This window comes from Choloepus didactylus, chromosome 1 (genome assembly GCF_015220235.1).
Source record: "Choloepus didactylus isolate mChoDid1 chromosome 1, mChoDid1.pri, whole genome shotgun sequence".
Lineage (NCBI taxonomy): Eukaryota > Metazoa > Chordata > Mammalia > Pilosa > Megalonychidae > Choloepus > Choloepus didactylus.
The window spans coordinates 247,214,054-247,238,389 of record NC_051307.1 but is presented as its reverse complement, the minus strand read 5'-3'; the positions used below and the strand labels follow the sequence as shown (position 1 = coordinate 247,238,389).

The 24,336-nt window shown below is 40.6% G+C and overlaps 1 pseudogene; it reads right to left on the bottom strand.

Moving 5' to 3' along the window:
* Positions 1-7,777: 7,777 nt before the first annotated feature.
* LOC119527194 lies at positions 7,778-18,959 on the bottom strand (annotated as a pseudogene).
* Between the last annotated feature and the right edge of the window lie 5,377 nt (positions 18,960-24,336).

Sequence of the window (24,336 nt, the reverse complement as noted above, 5' to 3'; positions counted from 1 at the left end):
TCCTTCTTGCCTCACCAGAGGGATGCAGGGGTAAAGCTGAAAAGCCCTTGTGAAGAAGACAAGGACACCAGAGGAAATTTTAGCCTCTGACACCTATAACTACAGCAAATAGTAAACACAACTTAACTTTTAGCCAGATAAACATAAAACCTATTAAATAGCCTATTTAACTCAGTTCCTTTTACTCACTACACCATGTCCAGCTTTAAAAAAAAATTACATATCATGGTAAAAGACAAAAAACACTGTCTGAAGAGACAGGACAAGCATCAGAACCAGATTCAGATATAGCAGAGATTTTGGAATTATCAGACCAGGAATTTAAAATAACTACGATTAATATGCAAAGAGTGCCAATGGAAAAAAGTGGAATACATGCAAGAACAAATGGGTAATGTAAGACAAGAGATGGAAAGCCTAAGAAAGAATCAAAAGGAAATGCAATAAAATAAAAAAACATTGTATTCAAAATGAGGAATTCTCCTCCCGAGTGCCTCTTTGTTGCTCAGATGTGGCCCTCTCTCTCTAGCTAAGCCAACTTGGCAGATGAAATCACTGCCCTCCCCCACTACGTGGGATCTGACATCCAGGGGTGTAAATACCCCTGGCAATGTGGAATATGACTCCCAGGGAGGAATCTAGACCCAGCATTGTGGGACGGAGAACATCTTCTTAACCAAAAGGGGGATGTGAAATGAAATGAAATAAGTTTCAGTGGCTGAGAGATTCCAAAAGGAGCTGAGAGGTCACTCTGGTGGGCACTCTTACGCATAATATAGACAACCCTTTTTAGGTTCTAATGAATTGGCATATTTAGCAGTAAATACCTGAAACTATATGAAACTACAGCCCAGAACCCTTAAAACTTTTTTTTGTTTTTTTTTTTTTTGTTTTTTCCCACATTTGTTTTTAATTTTTATTTTGAAATAATTTCAAACATATAGGACAGTTGCAAATACAATACAAACCTCATACAGATAACTCCCACACACACCCCCCAGATATCCGTATCTACCAATTTTACATTTTGCTACCTTTGCAGTACCTTTCTTTCTTCCTTCCTTCCTTCCTTCCTTCCCTCCATCCTTCCCTCCTCTCTCCCTCACTCCCCTCTGGACTTTCTTTCAACTATATCTATTATCTTTCTATCAATTATCTGTCTACCCATTTATCATCTTTGGAACATCTGAGAGCAGGTTGCATATATCACACTCCTTGAACTCATAACACTTCCATGTACATTTCCTACTAACAAGGATATTCACTTATGTCATGAACTTAACTGCAGTTAATTCAAGAAAATTAATATGGATATAAAGCTTCAACTCTGTATTCCAATTTTTTCCTTATGCCCACTTTGAGCTTTTCTCCTCCATTCTTAGATCCACTCCAGTATCATATATTGCACTGATTGTCATTAACTCTTAACTTTTTTTTTAAATTAACTATATCAAAAAAAATTTTTTTAAAGATATACAATAAAAAAACATTTCAAACAAACCGTAACAAGGGAGTAAGAAAAAGACAACTAACCTAAAATAACTACTTTACTTCCAACATGTTTCTACTCTACCCCAAGAAAATAACCTAATATAGCAACATTTCTGTGAACTTGTTCCTACCATACCCATCAGAAATTAACAAACCATAGTCATTCCTGATCACTCCCAGAACGTTAAATTTACCCATAATAGCTTATCTGTTCTTCTTGGGTTATTGTTCCCCCTTCATTAATTGCTCTCTATTGCTAGTTCCCCTACATTCTACATTATAAACCATTTATTTTAGGAGTGTGTTGTTTAACCTCCAGGTGTTTGTGAATTTTATAAGTCTCTCATGGTTATTGACTTCTAATTGTATCCCATTGTTATCAGAGAACACGCTTTGAATAATTTCAATTCTTTAAATTTATTGAGGCTTGTTTTATGTCCCAGCATATGGTCTATTCTGGAGAAAGTTCTGTGTTCACTAGAGAAGAATGTGTATCCTGGTGATTTGGGATATGATGTTCTATATATGTCTGTTAAATCAAATTCATTTATCAGATTGTTTAGGTTTTCAGTTTCCTTATTGGTCTTCTGTCTGGTTGATCTATCTATAGGAGAGAGTGATGTGTTGAAGTCTCCCACATTTATTGTGGAAACATCTATTGCATCCTTTAGTTTTGCCAGTGTTTGTCTCATGTATTTTGTGGTACCATGATTGGGTGCATAAACATTTATGATTGCTATTTCTTTTTGTTGAATTGCCCCTTTTATTAGTATGCAGTGGCCTTCTTTGTCTCTCATAACATCCTTGCATTTAAAATCTATTTTATCTGAGATTAATATTGCTACTCTTGCTTTCTTTTGGCTGTAGCTTGCATGAAATATTTTTTCCATCCTTTCACTTTCGATTTCTTTGTGTCCCTGTGTCCAAGATGAGTCTCTTGTATGCAACATATTGATGGTTCATATTTCTTGATCCATTCTGCCAATCTATATCTTTTAATTGGGAAGTTTAATCCATTTACATACAATGTTATTACTGTGAACACATTTCTTGAATCAGCCATCCTCTCTTTTGGTTTATGTTTGCCAGATATATATTTTTCCCTCTCTCTCTTAATGAACCAATATTGACTCTCTTTAGTACTGAACCTTTCTCTATATCTCTCTCTTCTTTCATTGTTTCTCTGTTGATAGTGCTCCATTTAGTATCTCAAGTAGGGCAGGACTTTTATTAGCAAAATCTCTCAGCATTTGTTTGTCCGTGAAAAATTTAAGCTCTCCCTCAAATTTGAAGGAGAGCTTTGCTGGATAAAGTATTCTTGGTTGGAAATTTTTCTCTCAGAATTTTAAATATGTCATGCCACCGCCTTCTCGCCTCCATGGTGGCCACTAAGTAGTCACTACTTAGTCTTATGTTGTTTCCTTTGTATGTGGTGAGTTGCTTTTCTCTTGCTGCTTTCAGAACTTGCTCCTTCTCTTCAGTATTTGACAGTCTGATCAGAATATGTCTTGGAGTGGGTTTATTTGGATTTATTCTATTTGGAGTTCACTGGGCATTTATGCTTTGTGTATTTATATTGTGTAGAAGGTTTGGGACGTTTTCCCCAACAATTTCTTTGAATACACTTTCTAGACCTTTACCCTTCTCTTCCCCTTCTGGGACACCAATGAGTCTTATATTTGGACATTTTATTTTATCTGTCATATCCCTGAGGTTCATTTCAATTTTTTCAATTTTTTTACCCTATTCTTTCTTTTGTTCTTTCATTTTCCATTCAGTGGTCCTCAAGGTCACTGATTAGTTGTTCGGCTTCCACTAGTCTTGTACTATGAGTATCTAGAACCTTTTTAATTTGGTCAACAGTTTCTTTTATTTCCATAAGATCATCTAATTTTTTACTTACTCTTGCAATTTTTTCTTTATGCTGTTCTAGGGTCTTCTTCATGTCCTTTATATCCTGTGCCATGCTCTTCTTCATGTCCTTTATATCCTGTGCCATGCTCTCATTGTTTGTCTTCAGTTCTTTGATTAATTGCTCCAAGTACTGTGTCTCCTCTGATCTTCTGATTTGGGTGTTTGGGTTTGGATTATCCATATTGTCTGGTTTTATCATATGCTTTAAAATTTTCTGTTGTTTTTGGCCTCTTGGCATTTGCTTTCCTTGATAAGTTTCTTTTAGGATATCTAGGGTTACTCAAAGATGAATCTCTAATTCGTCAGATCTACAGCTTGGGGGCGTACACTTTCTCTAACTAACAAGCAGACGACATCCATGGGTCACCTATTCCCCTCAAGTCAGTTCTCCCCAACTTTGTCTTTGTGGTGTGTGGGGGTCTGATTCTTGTGGGGTCCAATTGGTGCACCAAGTTTGGGTGTGATGTTGGTGCTGTCCGCCCTGAATGTGGGCATATGTCTGAGTGGTTAGGAAGGGAGGGCAGCTTTAACAATCAAACCTCCCAGGTGTTCCTGGAGATTTAAAGCTGTTGCAAGAGTCTAAACCTTCATTTCAGTCTTGCCACGGATTGTCTCTGCCGCTGACCCACAAGTCTTTGGTATTGGCATATGGTCCCTAGGATTTCCATGGGTCCCTCTTCCAAGCCGTGCCCTTCTAGGGCCTTTGCTTAGGGAAGGTTGTGCTACATCACAAGTGCATGCTGTCCCTCAAGGGAAGTCCCAGGTCACCGGGCAGTTTAGGTGCGTTCCAAGCCTGCTGGAAGGATGGCTGAATGGTGCGCGTTAATTTCCCCCCTTTTTGCACAGCTCTGCTTTCCCAGCTCCAGGACAATTAGCTGCGAGTGCACAAAAGGCTATTGTCCACGCTAGATATTGTGGCATATATGTGTGTTGCTGAAAACACTTCCTGTCACACTGGGTCCCTTGGTGTGGCTCTGGGCTATGGCCCCAGTGCTGGGCAGGAGCGTTCCCAGCCCACCGGGAAGATAGCTGCAAGGGGTGCAGCTTTTTCCCCCTTTTGGCTAACCTCTGCCTTCCTTGCTCTGGGACAATTAGCAGTGGGTGTGCAAAAGGCTATCTTCCATGCCAGATATTGTGGCGTTCACACAGCCCGTTCCTGCCAAGCTTCACTGTGCGGTTCTTGCTGCCATATCTGCAACAGCTTTTGGGTTTTTTTTAAAAAGAACTAGTTCACCTCCAAATGCCAACCCTCAGTTTCCCCACACTGCAGCATGTTTGCCGGATATCCAGTGGCTTACTCACTCGTCAGAACGCAGACTCCCGATTTCACCAAGTGCACAGTCCCTGTGGATTTAGCAGACCTTGTCTAGCTGGTGAATTGCTGCAACTGATGTTCTGCGTCACTTTCTGGCTTCCATCTAGCATTTTTAACAGAGGTGTTTTTCTGCCCTGTCTCTCCCAGTCGCCATCTTAGGTTCTCTCCCCTTGAACCTTGGAGATGATTGTATAAAAATGTAGCTCATGAGGGGTGACAATGTGATTGGGAAAGCCATGTGGACACACTCCCCTTTGTTCAGTATATGGATGGATGAGTAGAAAAATGGAGGCAAAAAAAAAAAAAAAAAAAAAAAAAAAACACCCAGCCTTCTTTTTTACTTTAATTGTTCTTCTTCACTTTAAGTTTTATTCTTATTACTTTGGTGTGTGTGGTAATGAAAATGTTCAAAAACTAATTTTGGTGATGGACACATGACTTTGTGGTGGTGCTGTGAACAATTTATTGTATGCTTTGTATGACTGCATGGTATGTGAATATATCTCAATAAAATTGAATTATTTAAAAAAACGAGGAATGATTTTGATGGGTACAACTAAGAAAAGAATGGGTGAGATACGTCAGTAGAAACTTCCTGTGCCAGTTTGGATATATTATGTCCCCCAAAACACCATTATCTTTGATGCAGTCTTGTGGGGGCAGATTATTAGTATTGATTAGGTTGGAACCTATTGGTTCAGTGTTTCCATGGAGATGTGACTCAATTAACTGTGGGTGAGACCTTTTTTTTTAAACATCAAAATAAATTTTATTTACGTTTCTGAAACAAAATTTGTAACTTACTTTTAGTGGTTTAAATTTGAAAGAGAGAGCCTTGTTGTCTTCACCACAGAGAATATTGTATATCTGGCACTGAAAAATATATTTTGGCTGGGGTTCCATGATGGCTGGTTATTGGGCAGAACAATAATTTGGCCTCACAATTCCATGGGATAGAGGGAAGATCAAGAGTCCCAAGAAGGTAATGGGATTGGGAACAAAGGAACATGTAGGACTTAAGCTTCTTACTACAGAACAAAAGGTTTTTCTTGGTTTCCTTAAATGTTTCATTTTACCTTCCTTTAGAGAAAAAATACCTGATCTTATTTTGCATTATTTTTTAATCCTCCAACAATGTATTTATGTACCATGGCTATCTTTCTATTGTGCTTCTCAGACATTTATAAACCTGAGGGTAGGAACAAAAACTCCTAATCATTGAATAGTTCAAGAATATTTTGACACTAACCAGCATCAGCTTCTAATCTTCACTCAAAATGTTATTTGCCACGTATTGTAGGGAAGGGGAAATGGGCGATGAGGAATGGCTCCGTTGGGTTATAGCCCACCAGTGATGGGGTGGAGCTGGTGATAATTCTGCTCACACCTCCCTCCTTCTTTCTGACTACCTACCTTTTTCTAATCTTACCTTTTTATCAAAATACAACCTGATAAAGGCAAGAAAGCCAAAGGGCTTGGTCAAGCCTAGGAATACAATCTGCTGCAAAGCAGGGAAACCATCTTCCATTCACTGGCTATGGGAAAACTGTGTTAACAGCTACTGAGCTTTACCTTAGTAGATCTTGTGCAGAAAGTCCCACTCATATACTGCAATATACCTTGGGCATGATCAAATCAGTATGAGAATTGGATATGAGCATACTTAAAAGAAAGAAAAACTGGTCATTTAGCCATCTTTCAGTTAGGTTCTTTTGCCTCAGGTGAAGGCCTGGTGCATTTTAGCAGTTTTGCAAACCTGTTCCGATAAATAACAAAGTACCTTCTCTGTCTAAACTTCCTTTTACTAGTTAAATGAAACTGGACAGCAGTGCTGGCTCATTTCTTTTGCCTCACGTTTTTTTTTTACATGCCTAGTTTCCATGAAAAGCAAGCTGTGAGATAAAGCTGTAATAAGAATTTGCTGTCTCTGCAGTTTCAGGATTAGTTGGAAAGAAGACTAGGAAGTTAAGTGACTTGCCAGAAAGGGTGACTGCAGAGCTGTGAGCCCAGCAACCTCCAGGGCACTTTTCCAAGCTCTGTTTTCAGAGAGAAGGAGCTGCCAGCCTCACCTCTGCAGTACCCTTTCTGTTGGAGCCTTGCTTGCAGCTTAGGGACTACAGGTGGGCACTAGAGACACAGCTTCCAAGACCTGGGTCTTCCTTGGGCTTGGCCATCACAGAGTCAGTCTGCTCTAGCTCTGGAGGACTCCCAGCTGATCTTTTGGTTGTGGTAAGATAACTGGGTAAGCCACCACAAAGGTTATCCTTAACTTTATTAGGTCAAGCCAGCAAGAATTGTCAACATTTGATCTTTCTCACCTTCAAAAATGGTGACTTCATGAGTCAACCTAAACTTCCAATAAAGGGGAAAGAAAGGCAAGAAACTGAAGCCCAAAGAATCTGTTTTCTGCATTTGGGAGCTCAATGCATTTTCCAGAACATTAGTCTACCAATTCATTGTTAGTCTTGTCTAAGGTCCCTTCCAGTGATGATAAGCTGTGCTATTGCTATGTTAAAAGTGGTCAATGGTTTAATGCCTAGAGTCCGAAGCAACAGATTTGAGATATCCATTCATTTAGGAATTAGTTGTGTTTCCTAATCTAGCCAAAAAGATCTGTTTGTTCAGATACAACAAAACAAGCTATGTAGCTTATAATGCACACACACACATACATATGTACCCGCATATTTATTCCTTCCTTTGTTTTCAAGCATTTCCAAGTTTGTAGTAACAGTTTTAATATGAACTTTTTCTCCAGTCTGCAATGGAGCACATCTCAGGCTGGTGCAACCCTAATGAGTCCACTGAAATCTCAGGAGAACCATACACTCATCCTAAGGAGATACAAAGAGTTGCTGATATTTTCACAGAGAGGGTTCCTGTGTTAAAAAGAAGGTGGAGACTGAGCTCCAGGAGCTGTATTCAGAAGACTGTCCAGGAAGGTCAGCATTAGCAGGCTTCTCCCTATGGGGAACTCAGCCGTGGGTGAGCAGAGCAGGAGTGGGGAGAACAGCTTCTCGTGGAGGAGGGAGAGCCTTAAGTGGAACGGTGTGGAATTCAACAGAAGATCTTTTGTGTCAAATGTTTATCAGGATCCAGCTTCACAAATAAGCTTGTTGCCTCTGAGTATAGGTCTTCTCATCAATACTTTGAACATTACAGGAAACAAAAAATTTCCTTCCCTCAACTTTATCAAGCTAGCTATTTATCAAAACAACAGAAGAAATGGGGATAGGTCTTTTAAAATTATTGCTGAGATTGGCAGTCATGGCAACTCCCCCGGCTGCAAGTGCACACATGCCAAGAGTAGCATCAATCATGGTTGCAATGGCACCTCCATGGAGGAATCCAGGTGGTCCTTGCAGGTAAGGGGCCTCCTTGAAATAAGCAAACTATTCTTTTCTCATCCTCATTTTGGAACATCATATATTCAAAGCCTAGGCCATCCTCAAAGCTTCTGGTGAAGAGCTGGGCCTGTGGAACATTGTTTTCCTTCCATAAGCTTTGAGTCAGGAAAAAAGGTTTTAAGTTCTTGAATCCTTTTATGAGACACAGAGTTACATGAAGGCAAATGTTCCCAGGAGCCATCTTCACATTTTTTTATGAACTTGTCAAAGAGGAGCTTTATGTCCTTGCTCCAGCTAGTTTTGGGGAGAGAATGGTCCTTCCAAATGACCTCCTCAGAAGAAAATGACCTTGGCTGGAGCTCAAATGCCCGCTTTCAGTGCAGAGTCCAGAGCGCGCGCGCAGGTGCTCTGCGAAGCTCCTCAGCATGGCTCCGAGTGTGGCACGAGTTCCGGGCCTTAAGGTCGCCTTTCGCCCTTGCCACAGAAAGGCAAGCCTGACCTACCCGCCTATTCCCTCATCACATAAATGCTCAAGACCTTTCATTGGATTATTTCCATGGAGGTGTTTCCCCAGCCATTCAGGGTGGGTCTTTATTGTACTTTAAAAAGAGCCACACAGGTCCAGACACAGAGCAGCTGCAGGTAAAAAAGGACAGAATGCCCCAAGAGCAACACTTTGGAGAATGCCATTTTGAAACGCAACCTGGGAGCAAGCAGATGCCAGCCACGTGCCTTCCCAGCCAACAGAGGTTTTCCAGACACCACTGGCCATCCTCCAGTGAAGGTACCCTGTTGTTGATGCCTTACCTTGGACACTTTATGACCTTAAGACTGTAACTTGTAACCAAATAAACCCCCTTTATAAAAGCCAATCCATTTCTAGTATTTTGCATTCTGGCAGCATTAGCAAACTGGAACACTTCCCAAACTGAAAACAAAGAGAAAAAAATACTGAGGAAAAAAAACAACAGAATATCCCAGAACTGTGAGACAAATTACAAAAGGTTTAAGACATATAAAATAGGAATACCAGAAGGAGAAGAAAGAAAGGAACAGAAGAAATACATGAAGTAATAACAGCTGAGAATTTTCCAAAATTATTAGCAGACAACCAACCACAGATCCAGGAAACTCAGAGAATATCAAGCAGGATAAATACCAAAAAATACACACCTAGGCATATCATATTCAAATTTCTGAAAATCAAAGACAAAGAGAACATCTTGAAAGAAGCCAGAGGAGAAAAAACACCTTACTTATAGAGAAGCAAGGATAAGAATTACATTGAACTTTTCTTCAGAAACCATGTAAGCAAGTGGAGTGAAATAAAGTGGTAAAAGAAAAAAACACCAACCCAGAATTCTATATATCCAGCAAAAGCATCCTTCAAAAGTGGAGAAATAAAAACTTTTTCAGACAGCAAAAACTGAGAAAATCTGTCACTAGTAGACCTGCCTTGCAAAAAAATGTTAAGATATTTTTCTGAGAAAAGGAAAATTATATGTCAGAACCTCAGATCTACATAAACAAGGAAGAACATCCAAGAAGGGATAGGTGAAGGTAAAACAAAATATCTCATTTTTCTTATTCTTAACTGATCTAACAGGTAACACTTTGTTCAAACTAATAACAACAATATACTGGATAAGTAAAATATATGATGGCAATATCATAAGCAAAAAAGATCCTGATTTCTAGCTTTCCCTGAATGGGTCAACATCTCACAAGTGAGAGAATGACCAAAAGTGGGGACTGATTGAAAAATACGAATGGACAATATATAAAAACTATATATAGGGGAGGCGGGGCAAGATGGCAGACTGGTGAGCTGTATGTTTTAGTTACTCCTCCAGGAAAGTAGGTAGAAAGCCAGGAACTGCATGGACTGGACACCACAGAGCAATCTGTCTTTGGGCATACTTCATACAACACTCATGAAAATGTCGAACTGCTGAGATCAGCGAAATCTGTAAGTTTTTGTGTCCAGGGGACCCGCGCCCCTCCCTGCCAGGCTCAATCCCGTGGGAGGAGGGGCTGTCAGCTCCGGGAAGGAGAAGGGAGAACTGCAGTGGCAGCCCTTATCAGAAACTCATTCTACTGATACAGACTCCAACCATAGATAGACTGAGACCAGACACCAGAGAACCTGAGAGCAGCCAGCCCAGCAGAGACGAGACAGGCATAGAGAAAAAAAACAACACGAAAAACTCCAAAATAAAAGCGGAGGATTTTTGGAGTTCTGGTGAACATAGAAGGGGGAAGGGCAGAGCTCAGGCCGGAGCCCAGGCCTTGAGGCGCATATCCAAATCCCGAAGAAAAGCTGATCTCTCTGCCCTGTGGACCTTTCCTTAATGGCCCTGGTTGCTTTGTCTATTAGCATTTCAATAACCCATTAGATCTCTGAGGAGGGCCCTTTTTTTTTTAAATCCTTTTTTCTTTTTCTAAAACAACTACTCTAAGAAGCCCAATACAGAAAGCTTCAAAGACTTTCAATTTGGGCAGGTCAAGTCAAGAGCAGAACTAAGAGAGCTCTGAGACAAAAGGCAATAATCCAGTGGCTGAGAAAATTCACTAAACACCACAACTTCCCAAGAAAAGGGGGGTGTCCGCTCACAGCCACCATCCTGGTGGACAGGAACACTCCTGCCCATCGCCAGCCCCATAGCCCAGAGCTGCCCCAGACAACCCAGTGTGACGGAAGTGCTTCAAATAACAGGCACACACCACAAAACTGGGCGTGGACATTAGCCTTCCCTGCAACCTCAGCTGATTGTCTCAGAGTTGGGAAGGTGGAGCAGTGTGAATTAACAAAGCCCCATTCAGCCATCATTTGAGCAGACTGGGAGCCTCCCTACACAAGCCCAGCATCCCAGAACTGCCCTGGGGGGACGGCACTCACCTGTGACATAGCACAGTCATCCCTCAACAGAGGACCCGGGGTGCACAGGCCTGGAAGAGGGGCCCACTTGCAAGTCTCAGGAGCCATACGCCAATACCAAGGACTTGTGGGTCAGTGGCAGAGACAAACTGTGGCAGGACTGAACTGAAGGATTAGACTATTGCAGCAGCTTTAAAACTCTAGGATCATCCAGGGAGATTTGATTGTTAGGGCCACCCCCCCTCCCCGACTGCCCAGAAACACGCCCCACATACAGGGCAGGCAACACCAACTACACACGCAAGCTTGGTACACCAATTGGCCCCACAAGACTCACTCCCCCACTCACCAAAAAGGCTAAGCAGGGGAGAACTGGCTTGTGGAGAACAGGTGGCTCGTGGACGCCACCTGCTGGTTAGTTAGAGAAAGTGTACTCCACGAAGCTGTAGATCTGATAAATTAGAGATAAGGACTTCAATAGGTCTACAAACCCTAAAAGAACCCTATCAAGTTCAGCAAATGCCACGAGGCCAAAAACAACAGAAAATTATAAAGCATATGAAAAAAACCAGACGATATGGATAACCCAAGCCCAAGCACCCAAATCAAAAGACCAGAAGAGACACAGCACCTAGAGCAGCTACTCAAAGAACTAAAGATGAACAATGAGACCATAGGTACGGGATATAAGGAAATCAAGAAGACTCCTAGAAGAGCATAAAGAAGACATTGCAAGACTAAATAAAAAAAATGGATGATCTTATGGAAATTAAAGAAACTGTTGACCAAATTAAAAAGACTTCTGGACACTCATAGTACAAGACTAGAGGAAGTTGAACAACGAATCAGTGACCTGGAAGATGACAGAATGGAAAATGAAAGCATAAAAGAAAGAATGGGGAAAAAAATTGAAAAAATCGAAATGGACCTCAGGGATATGATAGATAATATGAAACGTCCAAATATAAGACTCATTGGTGTCCCAGAAGGGGAAGAAAAGGGTAAAGGTCTAGGAAGAGTATTCAAAGAAATTGTTGGGGAAAACTTCCCAAATCTTCTAAACAACATAAATACACAAATCATAAATGCTCAGCGAACTCCAAATAGAATAAATCCAAATAAACCCACTCTGAGACATATACTGATCACACTGTCAAACACAGAAGAGAAGGAGCAAGTTCTGAAAGCAGCAAGAGAAAAGCAACTCACCACATACAAAGGAAACAGCATAAGACTAAGTAGTGACTACTCAGCAGCCACCATGGAGGCGAGAAGGCAGTGGCACGATATATTTAAAATTCTGAGTGAGAAAAATTTCCAGCCAAGAATACTTTATCCAGCAAAGCTCTCCTTCAAATTTGAGGGAGAGCTTAAATTTTTCACAGACAAACAAATGCTGAGAGAATTTGCTAACAAGAGACCTGCCCTACTGGAGATACATAAGGGAGCCCTACAGACAGAGAAACAAAGACAGGACAGAGAGACTTGGAGAAAGGTTCAGTACTAAAGAGATTCGGTATGGGTACAATAAAGGATATTAATAGAGAGAGGGAAAAATATGGCAAACATAAACCAAAGGATAAGATGGCCGATTCAAGAAATGCCTTCACGGTTATAACGTTGAATGTAAATGGATTAAACTCCCCAATTAAAAGATATAGATTCGCAGAATGGATCAAAAAAAATGAACCATCAATATGTTGCATACAAGAGACTCATCTTAGACACAGGGACACAAAGAAACTGAAAGTGAAAGGATGGAAAAAAATATTTCATGCAAGCTACAGCCAAAAGAAAGCAGGTGTAGCAATATTAATCTCAGATAAAATAGACTTCAAATGCAGGGATGTTTTGAGAGACAAAGAAGGCCACTACATACTAATAAAAGGGGCAATTCAGCAAGAAGAAATAACAATCGTAAATGTCTATGCACCCAATCAAGGTGCCACAAAATACATGAGAGAAACACTGGCAAACTAAAGGAAGCAATTGATGCTTCCACAATAATTGTGGGAGACTTCAACACATCACTCTCTCCTATAGATAGATCAACCAGACAGAAGACCAATAAGGAAATTGAAAAACCTAAACAATCTGATAAATGAATTAGATTTAACAGACATATACAGGACATTACATCCCAAATCACCAGGATACACATACTTTTCTAGTGCTCACGGAACTTTCTCCAGAATAGATCATATGCTGGGACATAAAACAAGCCTCAATAAATTTAAAAAGATTGAAATTATTCAAAGCACATTCTCTGACCACAATGGAATACAATTAGAAGTCAATAACCATCAGAGACTTAGAAAATTCACAAATACCTGGAGGTTAAACAACACACTCCTAAACAATCAGTGGGTTAAAGAAGAAATAGCAAGAGAAATTGCTAAATATATAGAGACGAATGAAAATGAGAACACAACATACCAAAATCTATGGGATGCAGCAAAAGCAGTGCTAAGGGGGAAATTTATAGCACTAAACGCATATATTAAAAAGGAAGAAAGAGCCAAAATCAAAGAAACTAATGGATCAACTGAAGAAGCTAGAAAATGAACAGCAAACCAATCCTAAACCAAGTACAAGAAAAGAAATAACAAGGATTAAAGCAGAAATAAATGACATAGAGAACAAAAAAACAATAGAGAGGATAAATATCACCAAAAGTTGGTTCTTTGAGAAGATCAACAAGATTGACAAGCCCCTAGCTAGACTGACAAAATCAAAAAGAGAGAAGACCCATATAAACAAAATAATGAATGAAAAAGGTGACATAACTGCAGATTCCTGAAGAAATTAAAAAATTATAAGAGGATATTATGAACAACTGTATGGCAACAAACTGGACAATGTAGAAGAAACTGGACAATTTCCTGGAAACATATGAACAACCTAGACTGACCAGAGAAGAAATAGAAGACCTCAACCAACCCATCACAAGCAAAGAGATCCAATCAGTCATCAAAAATCTTCCCACAAATAAATGCCCAGGGCCAGATGGCTTCACAGGGAATTCTACCAAACTTTCCAGAAAGAACTGACACCAATCTTACTCAAACTCTTTCAAAACATTGAAGAAAAAAGGGAACACTACCTAACTCATTTTATGAAGCTAACATCAATCTAATACCAAACCAGGCAAAGATGCTACAAAAAAGGAAAACTACCGGCCAATCTCCCTAATGAATATAGATGCAAAAATCCTCAACAAAATACTTGCAAATCGAATCCAAAGACACATTAAAAAAATCATACACCATGACCAAGTGGGGTTCATTCCAGGCATGCAAGGATGGTTCAACATAAGAAAAACAATCAATGTATTACAACACATTAAAAACTCGAAAGGGAAAAATCAATTGATCATCTCAATAGATGCTGAAAAAGCATTTGACAAAATCCAACATCCCTTTTTGATAAAAACACTTCAAAAGGTAGGAATTGAAGGAAACTTCCTCAACATGATAAAGAGCATATATGAAAAACCCACAGCCAGCATAGTACTCAATGGTGAGAGACTGAAAGCCTTCCCTCTAAGATCAGGAACAAGACAAGGATGCCCGCTGTCACCACTGTTATTCAACATTGTGCTGGAAGTGCTAGCCAGGGCAATCCGGCAAGACAAAGAAATAAAAGGCATCCAAATTGGAAAAGAAGAAGTAAAACTGTCATTGTTTGCAGATGATATGATCTTATATCTAGAAAACCCTGAGAAATCGATGATACAAGCTACTAGAGCTAATAAAAAAATTTAGCAAAGGAGCGGGATACAAGATTAATGCACATAAGTCAGTAATGTTTCTATATGCTAGAAATGAACAAACTGAAGAGACACTCAAGAAAAAGATACCATTTTCAATAGCAACTAAAAAAATCAAGTACCTAGGAATAAACTTAACCAAAGATGTAAAAGACCTATACAAAGAAAACTACATAACTCTACTAAAAGAAATAGAAGGGGACCTTAAAAGATGGAAAAATATTCCATGTTCATGGATAGAAAGGCTAAATGTTATTAAGATGTCAATTCTACCCAAACTCATCTACAGATTCAATGCAATCCCAATCAAAATTCCAACAACCTACTTTGCAGACTTGGAAAAGCTAGTTATCAAATTTATTTGGAACGGGAAGATGCCTCGAATTGCTAAAGACACTCTAAAAATGAAAAACGAAGTGGGAGGACTTACACTCCCTGACTTTGAAGCTTATTATAAAGCCACAATTGCCAAAGCAGCATGGTACTGGCAGAAAGATAGACATATAGATCAATGGAATCGAATTGAGAATTCAGAGATAGACCCTCAGATCTATGGCCGACTGATCTTTGATAAGGCCCCCAAAGTCACTGAACTGAGCCATAATGGTCTTTTCAACAAATGGGGCTGGGAGAGTTGGATATCCATATCCAAAAGAATGAAAGAGGACCCCTACCTCACCCCCTACACAAAAATTAACTCAAAATGGACCAAAGATCTCAATATAAAAGAAAGTACCATAAAACTCCTAGAAGATAATGTAGGAAAACATCTCAAGACCTTGTATTAGGCGGCCACTTCCTAGACTTTACACCCAAAGCACAAGCAACAAAAGAGAAAATAGATAAATGGGAACTCCTCAAGCTTAGAAGTTTCTGCACCTCAAAGGAATTTCTCAAAAAGGTAAAGAGGCAGCCAACTCAATGGGAAAAAATTTTTGGAAACCATGTATCTGACAAAAGACTGATATCTTGCATATACAAAGAAATCCTACAACTCAATGACAATAGTACAGACAGCCCAATTATAAAATGGGCAAAAGATATGAAAAGACAGTTCTCTGAAGAGGACATACAAATGGCCAAGAAACACATGAAAAAAATGTTCAGCTTCACTAGCTATTAGAGAGATGCAAATTAAGACCACAATGAGATACCATCTAACACACCGGTTAGAATGGCTGCCATTAAACAAACAGGAAACTACAAATGCTGGAGGGGATGTGGAGAAATTGGAACTCTTATTCATTGTTGGTGGGACTGTATAATGGTTCAGCCACTCTGGAAGTCAGTCTGGCAGTTCCTTAGAAAACTAGATATAGAGCTACCATTCGATCCAGCGATTGCACTTCTCGGTATATACCCGGAAGATCGGAAAGCAGTGACACGAACAGATATCTGCACGCCAATGTTCATAGCAGCATTATTCACAATTGCCAAGAGATGGAAACAACCCAAATGTCCTTCAACAGATGAGTGGATAAATAAAATGTGGTATATACACACGATGGAATAACTACGCGGCAGTAAGAAGGAACGATCTGTGAAACATATGACAACATGGATGAACCTTGAAGACATAATGCTGAGCGAAATAAGCCAGGCACAAAAAGAGAAATATTATATGCTACCACTAATGTGAACTTTGAAAAATGTAAAACAAATGGTTTATAATGTAGAATGTAGGGGGAACTAGCAGTAGAGAGCAATTAAGGAAGGGGGAACAATAATCCAAGAAGAACAGATAAGCTATTTAACGTTCTGGGGATGCCCAGAAATGACTATGGTCTGTTAATTTCTGATGGATATAGTAGGAACAAGTTCACAGAAATGTTGCTATATTATGTAACTTTCTTGGGGTAAAGTAGGAACATGTTGGAAGTTAAGCAGTTATCTTAGGTTAGTTGTCTTTTTCTTACTCCCTTGTTATGGTCTCTTTGAAATGTTCTTTTATTGTATGTTTGTTTTCTTTTAACTTTTTTTTCATACAGTTGATTTAAAAAAGAAGGGAAAGTTAAAAAAAAAAAAAAAGAAAGAAAGAAAACAAGGAAAAAAAAAAGATGTAGTGCCCCCTTGAGGAGGCCTGTGGAGAATGCAGGGGTATTCGCCTACCCCACCTCCATGGTTGCTAACATGACCACAGACATAGGGGACTGGTGGTTTGATGGGTTGAGCCCTCTACCCATAAGTTTTACCCTTGGGAAGACGGTTGCTGCAAAGGAGAGGCTAGGCCTCCCTATGGTTGTGCCTAAGAGCCTCCTCCCGAATGCCTCTTTGTTGCTCAGATGTGGCCCTCTCTCTCTGGCTAAGCCAACTTGAAAGGTGAAATCACTGCCCTCCCCCTACGTGGGATCAGACACCCAGGGGAGTGAATCTCCCTGGCAACGTGGAATATGACTCCCGGGGAGGAATGTAGACCCGGCATCGTGGGACGGAGAACATCTTCTTGACCAAAAGGGGGATGTGAAAGGAAATGAAATAAGCTTCAGTGGCAGAGAGATTCCAAAAAGGAGCCGAGAGGTCACTCTGGTGGGCACTCTTACGCACACTTTAGACAACCCTTTTTAGGTTCTAAAGAATTGGGGTAGCTGGTGGTGGATACCTGAAACTATCAAACTACAACCCAGAACCCATGAATCTCGAAGACAGTTGTATAAAAATGTAGCTTATGAGGGGTGACAATGGGATTGGGAAAGCCATAAAGACCACACTCCACTTTGTCTAGTTTATGGATGGATGAGTAGAAAAATAGGGGAAGGAAACAAACAGACAAAGGTACCCAGTGTTCTTTTTTACTTCAGTTGCTCTTTTTCACTCTAATTATTATTCTTGTTATTTTTGTGTGTGTGCTAATGAAGGTGTCAGGGATTGATTTGGGTGATGAATGTACAACTATGTAATGGTACTGTAGACAATCGAAAGTACGATTTGTTTTGTATGACTGCGTGGTGTGTGAATGTATCTCAATAAAATGAAGATTAAAAAAAAAAAACATGAACACAAAAAATAGTTATAGGTTGCTGGGTACTAAATAACAGGAACTGCTGTGCCCGTGCCGGAACACTGTGCCTTGCTGCGCTCCAGGGAGTCTGTCCCTGCTAGCCCATTGATCACTGTGTAAGAATAAATAATGTCTGAGATTTAGCCAAACTATTCTAGTATTGCTTGCCTAAATGCTAGTGCGTATGTTACAGAAAATTATAAAAATAAAGCTCTGATGCTCTGCTTGGTTGGAGATTTCATCTTCGTACCCGGAAAAAAAAAAAAACAAAACAAAAAAACAAAAAAAAAACTATATATAAAAACAGAAGTCTGATCTACAACCTGCAGCAACCAGCTTGGGGAGCCAGACCACAACCTCTGTGGCAATCAGCCCAAACAGTCATGACTCAGTCAATCCTGCCAGCTTCCCTAATTTTCCCCATTTCCAGCTTAGGACCAACCAGAAGAAAAAAAAAAAAATACACACACACACACACACACACACACACACACACATACACACACACACACACACATATACATATATATATATGCTCCTCTAATCAATCACAGAGTATGCCCCAGCTTCCCCATGGCAACAGTATCCCATCAGTCATATCTGAAGCCTTACCTTGTTTCTACCATATATCTTTCCCACTCTTCTCTGCCCGCCTTGAGTCTGCCAAATGTAAGTAATGGTGGGTTTGACACCCTGTTACAGCAAGTTCCGAAAAAATCATCTTTGTTCTCCTTTGGATAGTTTTTCCTTTTTGTTTTTTGTTTTTTTTTCCACATCTCAGACCAACCTTCCCAGAGAAGTCATGAACTCAGAAAGGCAGAAGGGAAAAATACATTCACATTTTTCCAAATATTACTTCTAAAATGTTTTACATCATTTTCTGGGCCCTGATCACCTTCATGATGGGAAAAGTGATCACAGACATCGAGAGACAGGAAGGGCCACATGGCATGTTACACCAGGAACCAACCCCTACATCAAGAACTGAGTTTGTGTTGCTGACTTAGTTTACCAGGGCAGCTATGACAAATGCCATGCACCATCAGGCTTAATGGCAGCAATTGATTGGCTCACAATTTGGAGGCTAGAAGTCCAACATCAAGGTATCTGTAGGCCATGAATTCTCCCAAAGTCTGTAGAGTTCTAGTGATGGCTTGTCAGCAATCCTTGGGGTTCCTTAGCTTGTAGATGCATTCTGCCTCCAATACATGGAGATCTCTCTCTTTCCTTCTCTGGCTCACTGCCATGTCCAATATCCTGTGTGAATAAGGACTTCAGCCATATTGGATTAAGGTCCATTTTCCTTCAATTTGGCCTCACTTTAATAACATATTCAAAGATCCTGTATTGGTCAGGGTTCTTTAGGGAAACAGAACCAATGGGACATATCTGCAAATATTATGAGATTTTATAAAATTTTCTCACACAACTGTGGAAATGCACAAGTCCAAATTCCACAGGGCAGGCTGCAAGCTGAGAACTCCAGTGAAGATTTTTAATGAATTCCCAGGGGAAGCTGGCCAGCTGAAGTAGAGGTGAAAATTTTCTCTTCTGACTGCTGAAGTCATCACTTCTTCTTTCAAAGCCTTCAGCTGATTAGATGAAATGTCTCTCATTGCTGAAGGCTATTTCCTCAGTTGATTGTAGAAGTAATCAGCCATAGATGCAATCAACTTACTAAAGTCCACAAAATGTCCTCACAGTAACAGTCCAGTGCTTGCTTGACCAAACTACTGGGTACCATTACCAGGCCAAGTTGACACATGAGCTTAATCATCACAGATCCTATTTACAGATGGGTTGACATAGGACTGGGGTTTAGGACTTGAACATGTCTTTTGTTTTGGGCATGATTCAATCCCCAACAGTTGCCCTGGAACTCCTGGCAGCAGTAATTCATTGAATCATTCATTCACTCAGACATTCATTCAGCAAACATTTACTGAGCAACTACTTCTCATCAGACCCTTTGCTAGAAGCTAGTTTCCACAGGGAGATGGTATGATTCCAAGTTTTCAGATGAGGACTGTGAAGTTCAGAGCAATTTAGCAGCACGCGCTTGGTCACAGAGGTTAGTAAGGGTAGAGCAAGCCGAGGTCTGCTGACTTCCAATGTTATGGTAGTTCCACCAGCAGACTACCACCTGAGCTGGGGAGAGGCAGACAGGACAGGCAAGAAGCCTCAGGCTCTTGGTGTCTTGGGGCTCATTTTCCCTGGAAATCTCATATGCCAACACAGAATGCAGCAGAATTTACTGGTGACATCACCTTTCTGGGAGAAGCCAGGTGAAAGAAACTCTGCAGAAGATGCTGGGGTTGGGGGTGGTTGGGGTGTGAAGAGGACAAACCCATTAGAGAACAAATGCAGGGCTTCTGTGGAATTGCTTATCAAGAGATCCATTCTTAAAATGAGCCAGATGATCTTTATATGGACTCAGTGATGCCTGGGATGTAGTCAGAGCAGTCCTGGGTGCATCATGGAGGTAAATGGAGAGTGTCAGGGGATTTCCGTGATTGCTCCAGGAAATGTTTGCATAATGATGTACTCAGCTATCTGGGGCTCAGGCTAGGTTTCTGGACTGGAGAATCAATTGGGAAGGACACTGCTGTGCTGGGCAGGGGACATCCTCAGTCTGTGAGTTTAACTGACAGCCACTATCCTGCAGAAAACCACAAGCCCAAACACATGGGGGATGCCTTGTGGGGGGGTGGGGGAAGCTTCTGGTAAGGTCAGGCTGGAACAGAAGATGAATACGTGGACCTCTTTCAACCTAGTTAAGAACTATGGGTTACAGCCTTTGAAGTTTAAAGTATCATTTGCCTGCAGGTAAAAGTCAAAATAAGTAGTCTGTTTTAGGAGAAATGTGGCAATATGTATCAAGAACTTTACAAATGTTCATTGTTTCTGACCCACCTAGAAAGTCCTACTTTGGGAATTCTCTCTTAAGGAAAAGATAGGAAATGCATATAACACTTTAGTAAGGAAGATATTCATTTCAGTGTGATTTGTAACAGGAGAAGAATGGTGAACAATGTAAACCCACAACTTTATGGAGGTAGTTATGTAAACCATGGTGCTTCTCCTCTGGATGTAATATTAAAATGATGTTTACAAGGAAGTAGTCTGTGTTTAAGGAGCACGTTGTATACAACTTATTCTCAAATGTTCAGAAACTAGATAGATGATGAGATAGACAGAGACAGATTGACTGACTGACTAATACAGCAATGTAGCAAAATTTAAAAACTGGTGGATCTGGCTACCTGGACAGGGGTACACTGGAGTTCTCTGTATGTATTTTGAATTATTTTTCCAATAAGTTTGAAATTGTTTCAACATAAAAAGTTTAAAGAAAAAGTGTTTATGACAAAATTCAGTGACATGAGAAAAATTAAAAAGCAAAGATTCAAAATTATTTATGGTCACAATTCTGTTAAAGTGGGTAAGACAATTTAGTGGGCCAAGCCCTAGATCTCGGGGGCTTGCCCTTATGAAGCTTGCTACTACTGCGGAAGGCTGAGCCTGCTTATAATTGTGCCTCAGTCTCCCCCAGAGAACCTCTTTCTTGCTCAGATGTGGCCTCTCTCTCTTAGCCAACTCTGCAGGTGAACTCACTGCCCTCCCCCCTACGTGGGACCTGACTCCCAGGAGTGTGACTCTCCCTGGCACCATGAGACATGACTCCCAGGGATGAGCCTGGACCCACATTGTAGGATTGGAAAAGTCTTCTTGACCAAAAGGGGGAAGAGAAATGAAACAAAGTTTCAGTGGCTGAGAGATTTCAAATGGAGTCAAGAGATCATTCTGGAGGGTATTCTCATGTGCTGTGTAGATATCCCTTTTTAGTTTTTGGTGTATTTGGAGTGGCTAGAGGGGAATGCTTGAAACTGTCAAACTGCGACACAGTAGCCTTGATTCTTGAAGATGATAATACTAGCTTACACAGTGTGACTCTGTGATTGTCAGGACCTTGTGGCTCACACTCCCTTTGTCCGGTGTGTGAATGGATGAGTAGAAAAATAGGGACAAAAATTAAGTGGTGGGATGGGGGTGAGTGGGATGTTTTGGGTTTTCTTTTTTACTTTTATTCTTTTTTTTTTGGAATGATGATGATGTTCAGGGATTGATTGTGGTGATGAATGCACAACGATATGGTGATACTGTGAACAACTGACTGCACACTGTGAGTGATTGCATGGTGTTCTAGTTTGCTAATGCTGCCAGAATGCAAAACATTAGAAATGGATTGGCTTTTATAAAAGGGGGTTTATTTGGTTACACAGTTACACTCTTAAGGCCATAAAGCATCCATCAACAAATGGTACCTTCACTGGAGGATGGCCAATGGTGTCCGGAAAACCTGTGTTAGCTGGGGAGGCATGTGGCTGGCGTCTGCTCCAAAGTTCTGGTTTCAAAATGGTTTTCTACCAGGATGTTCCTCTCTAGGCTGCAGTTCCTCAAAACTATGACTTGTAGTTGCTCTTGGGGTGTTTGTCCTCTCTTAGCTTCTCTGGAGCAAGAGTCTGCTTTCAAAGGCCGTCTTCAAAATGTCTCCATAAACTGCAGTTCCTCTATCAGCTTCCATGCATTCTTCAAAGTGTCCCTCTTGGCTGCAGTAAGCTCACTCCTTCTGTCTGAACTTATATAGTGCTCTAGTAAACTAATCAAGACCCACGCTGAACGGGTGGGGCCACACCTCCATGGAAATTATCCAGAGTTATCACCCACAATTGGGTGGGACGCATTTCCATGGAAACAACCTAATCCAAACGCTCCAACTTAATCCCCACTAATATGTCTGCCCCCACAAGATTGCATCAACAAAGAACATGTTTTTTTCTGGGGGACATAATATATACAAACCGGCACATATCGTATGTGAATATATCTCAAAAAAACTGAATTTAAAAAAAAAAATGGGTAAGAGTTCCTGTTGCAGAAGAGACATCACTGCATTTACTGCCATATCAGGAATTCCTGGCTCCTTTCTCTTTGCCTTAAATTTGGGTGTCTTTTATGAATAACCAAAAGAAGCAAAAGCCAATGCTATATCAGGCCAGTGTTTCAAAACTAGGAAAAAGATGAAAAAGAGAGGTTTGAACCTACACAGTTTCAGGACTGTATTATTCAATGCTTACCTGAAATAGGTACTGATTTGGAAGCAGTAGCAAATTTTCTTGTTGTTTCCAGAAAAAAAACTTGATTACCAGTAATTTACAGAAACTCTCTAACCTTCTGGTGGCTGGTGGAATGCTGACAGATGAGAAGACATGTACAGATGTCTGTGTGTTCACAGCACAAGAAGACTAGAGACCATGCAAGCATTTGCTCAGGCATTTAACAAGTTAACCAGGTTCTACAAATACCTGGAGAAAGGTTTTGAAGATGGAGTTAAAAATCTGCTGTTGGTCTGTACCAGTCTGTACATATTACCAGAAAAAGCCATGTTCTTTGAGGCAATCCTGTGGGGACAGACATATTAGTGTTGATTAAGTTGGAACCTTTTGGTTCAGTGTTTCCATGGAGATGTGACTCAATCAACTGTGGGTGAGAACTGCCACTGGATTATTTCCATGGAGGTGTTTCCCCACCCATTCAGGGTGGGTCTTTATTGGATCACTGGAGTACTTTAAAAAGAGCCACACAGGCCTAGAGCAGAGCAACTGAGAGTGACATTTTGAAGAGCAGCTGCAGCTGAGAGAGGACAAAATGCCCCAAGAGCAACACTTCAGAGAACATCATTTGAAACACAACCTGGAAGCAAGCAGATGCCAGTCACGTGCCTTCCGAGCTGACAGAGCTTTTTCGGATGCCACTGGCCTCCTTCAGTGAAGGTACCCTATTGATACCTTACCTTGGACACTTCGTGGCCTTAAAAGTGTAACTGTGTAACCAAATAAACCCCCTTTATAAAAGCCAATACATTTCTGGTGTTTTGCAAAAAGACAGCATTAGCAAACCGGACATGGTTTTTCAGAGTCGGAAAGAAACAAGCTGGCTAAGTTAACTGGTATTCTGGCTAAGGAGACATTTAATACATCCATTCTTAATAACCTTTAAATGAGAATTTGGTTAAAGAAGGGGCTTTATCAGCTTTTGCTGGCAAGCTCTTTAACTCCTGGATAAATAAAAAGATATCAGTGCAGTGGCTGCGGGTCTTTGGAAAGTCAGCACGGATAAGAGACTGATGGAACTTTTTCCTGCCAATAAGCAAAGTGTCGAGCACTTCACAAAGTATCTTACTGAGGCAGGCTTGAAAGAGCTTTCAGAGTATGTTTAGAATGAGCAAACCATGGAAGCTTGTAAAGAGCTCCAGAAAGAACTTCAAGAACAGATGTCACACGGTGATCCATTTCAGGATATCATATTATATGCTAGGGAGGAGATGGAAAAAAAACAACATCCCAGAACCAGCTATCACTGGAATAGTCTGGTCAAATGTAATGAGCACTGTGGAAGGGAACAAAAAAGAGGAGTTTGTAGCAGAGCAGCCATCAAGCAAACGCAGCAATACAGCCCTTTTCTACTCAAGGACAGTCTGAAGGTTCAGCTTCTGAAGATTCAGGAGTGTTGTTATGACAACATTCATTTCATGAAAGCCTTCCAGAAAATAGTGGTGCTTTT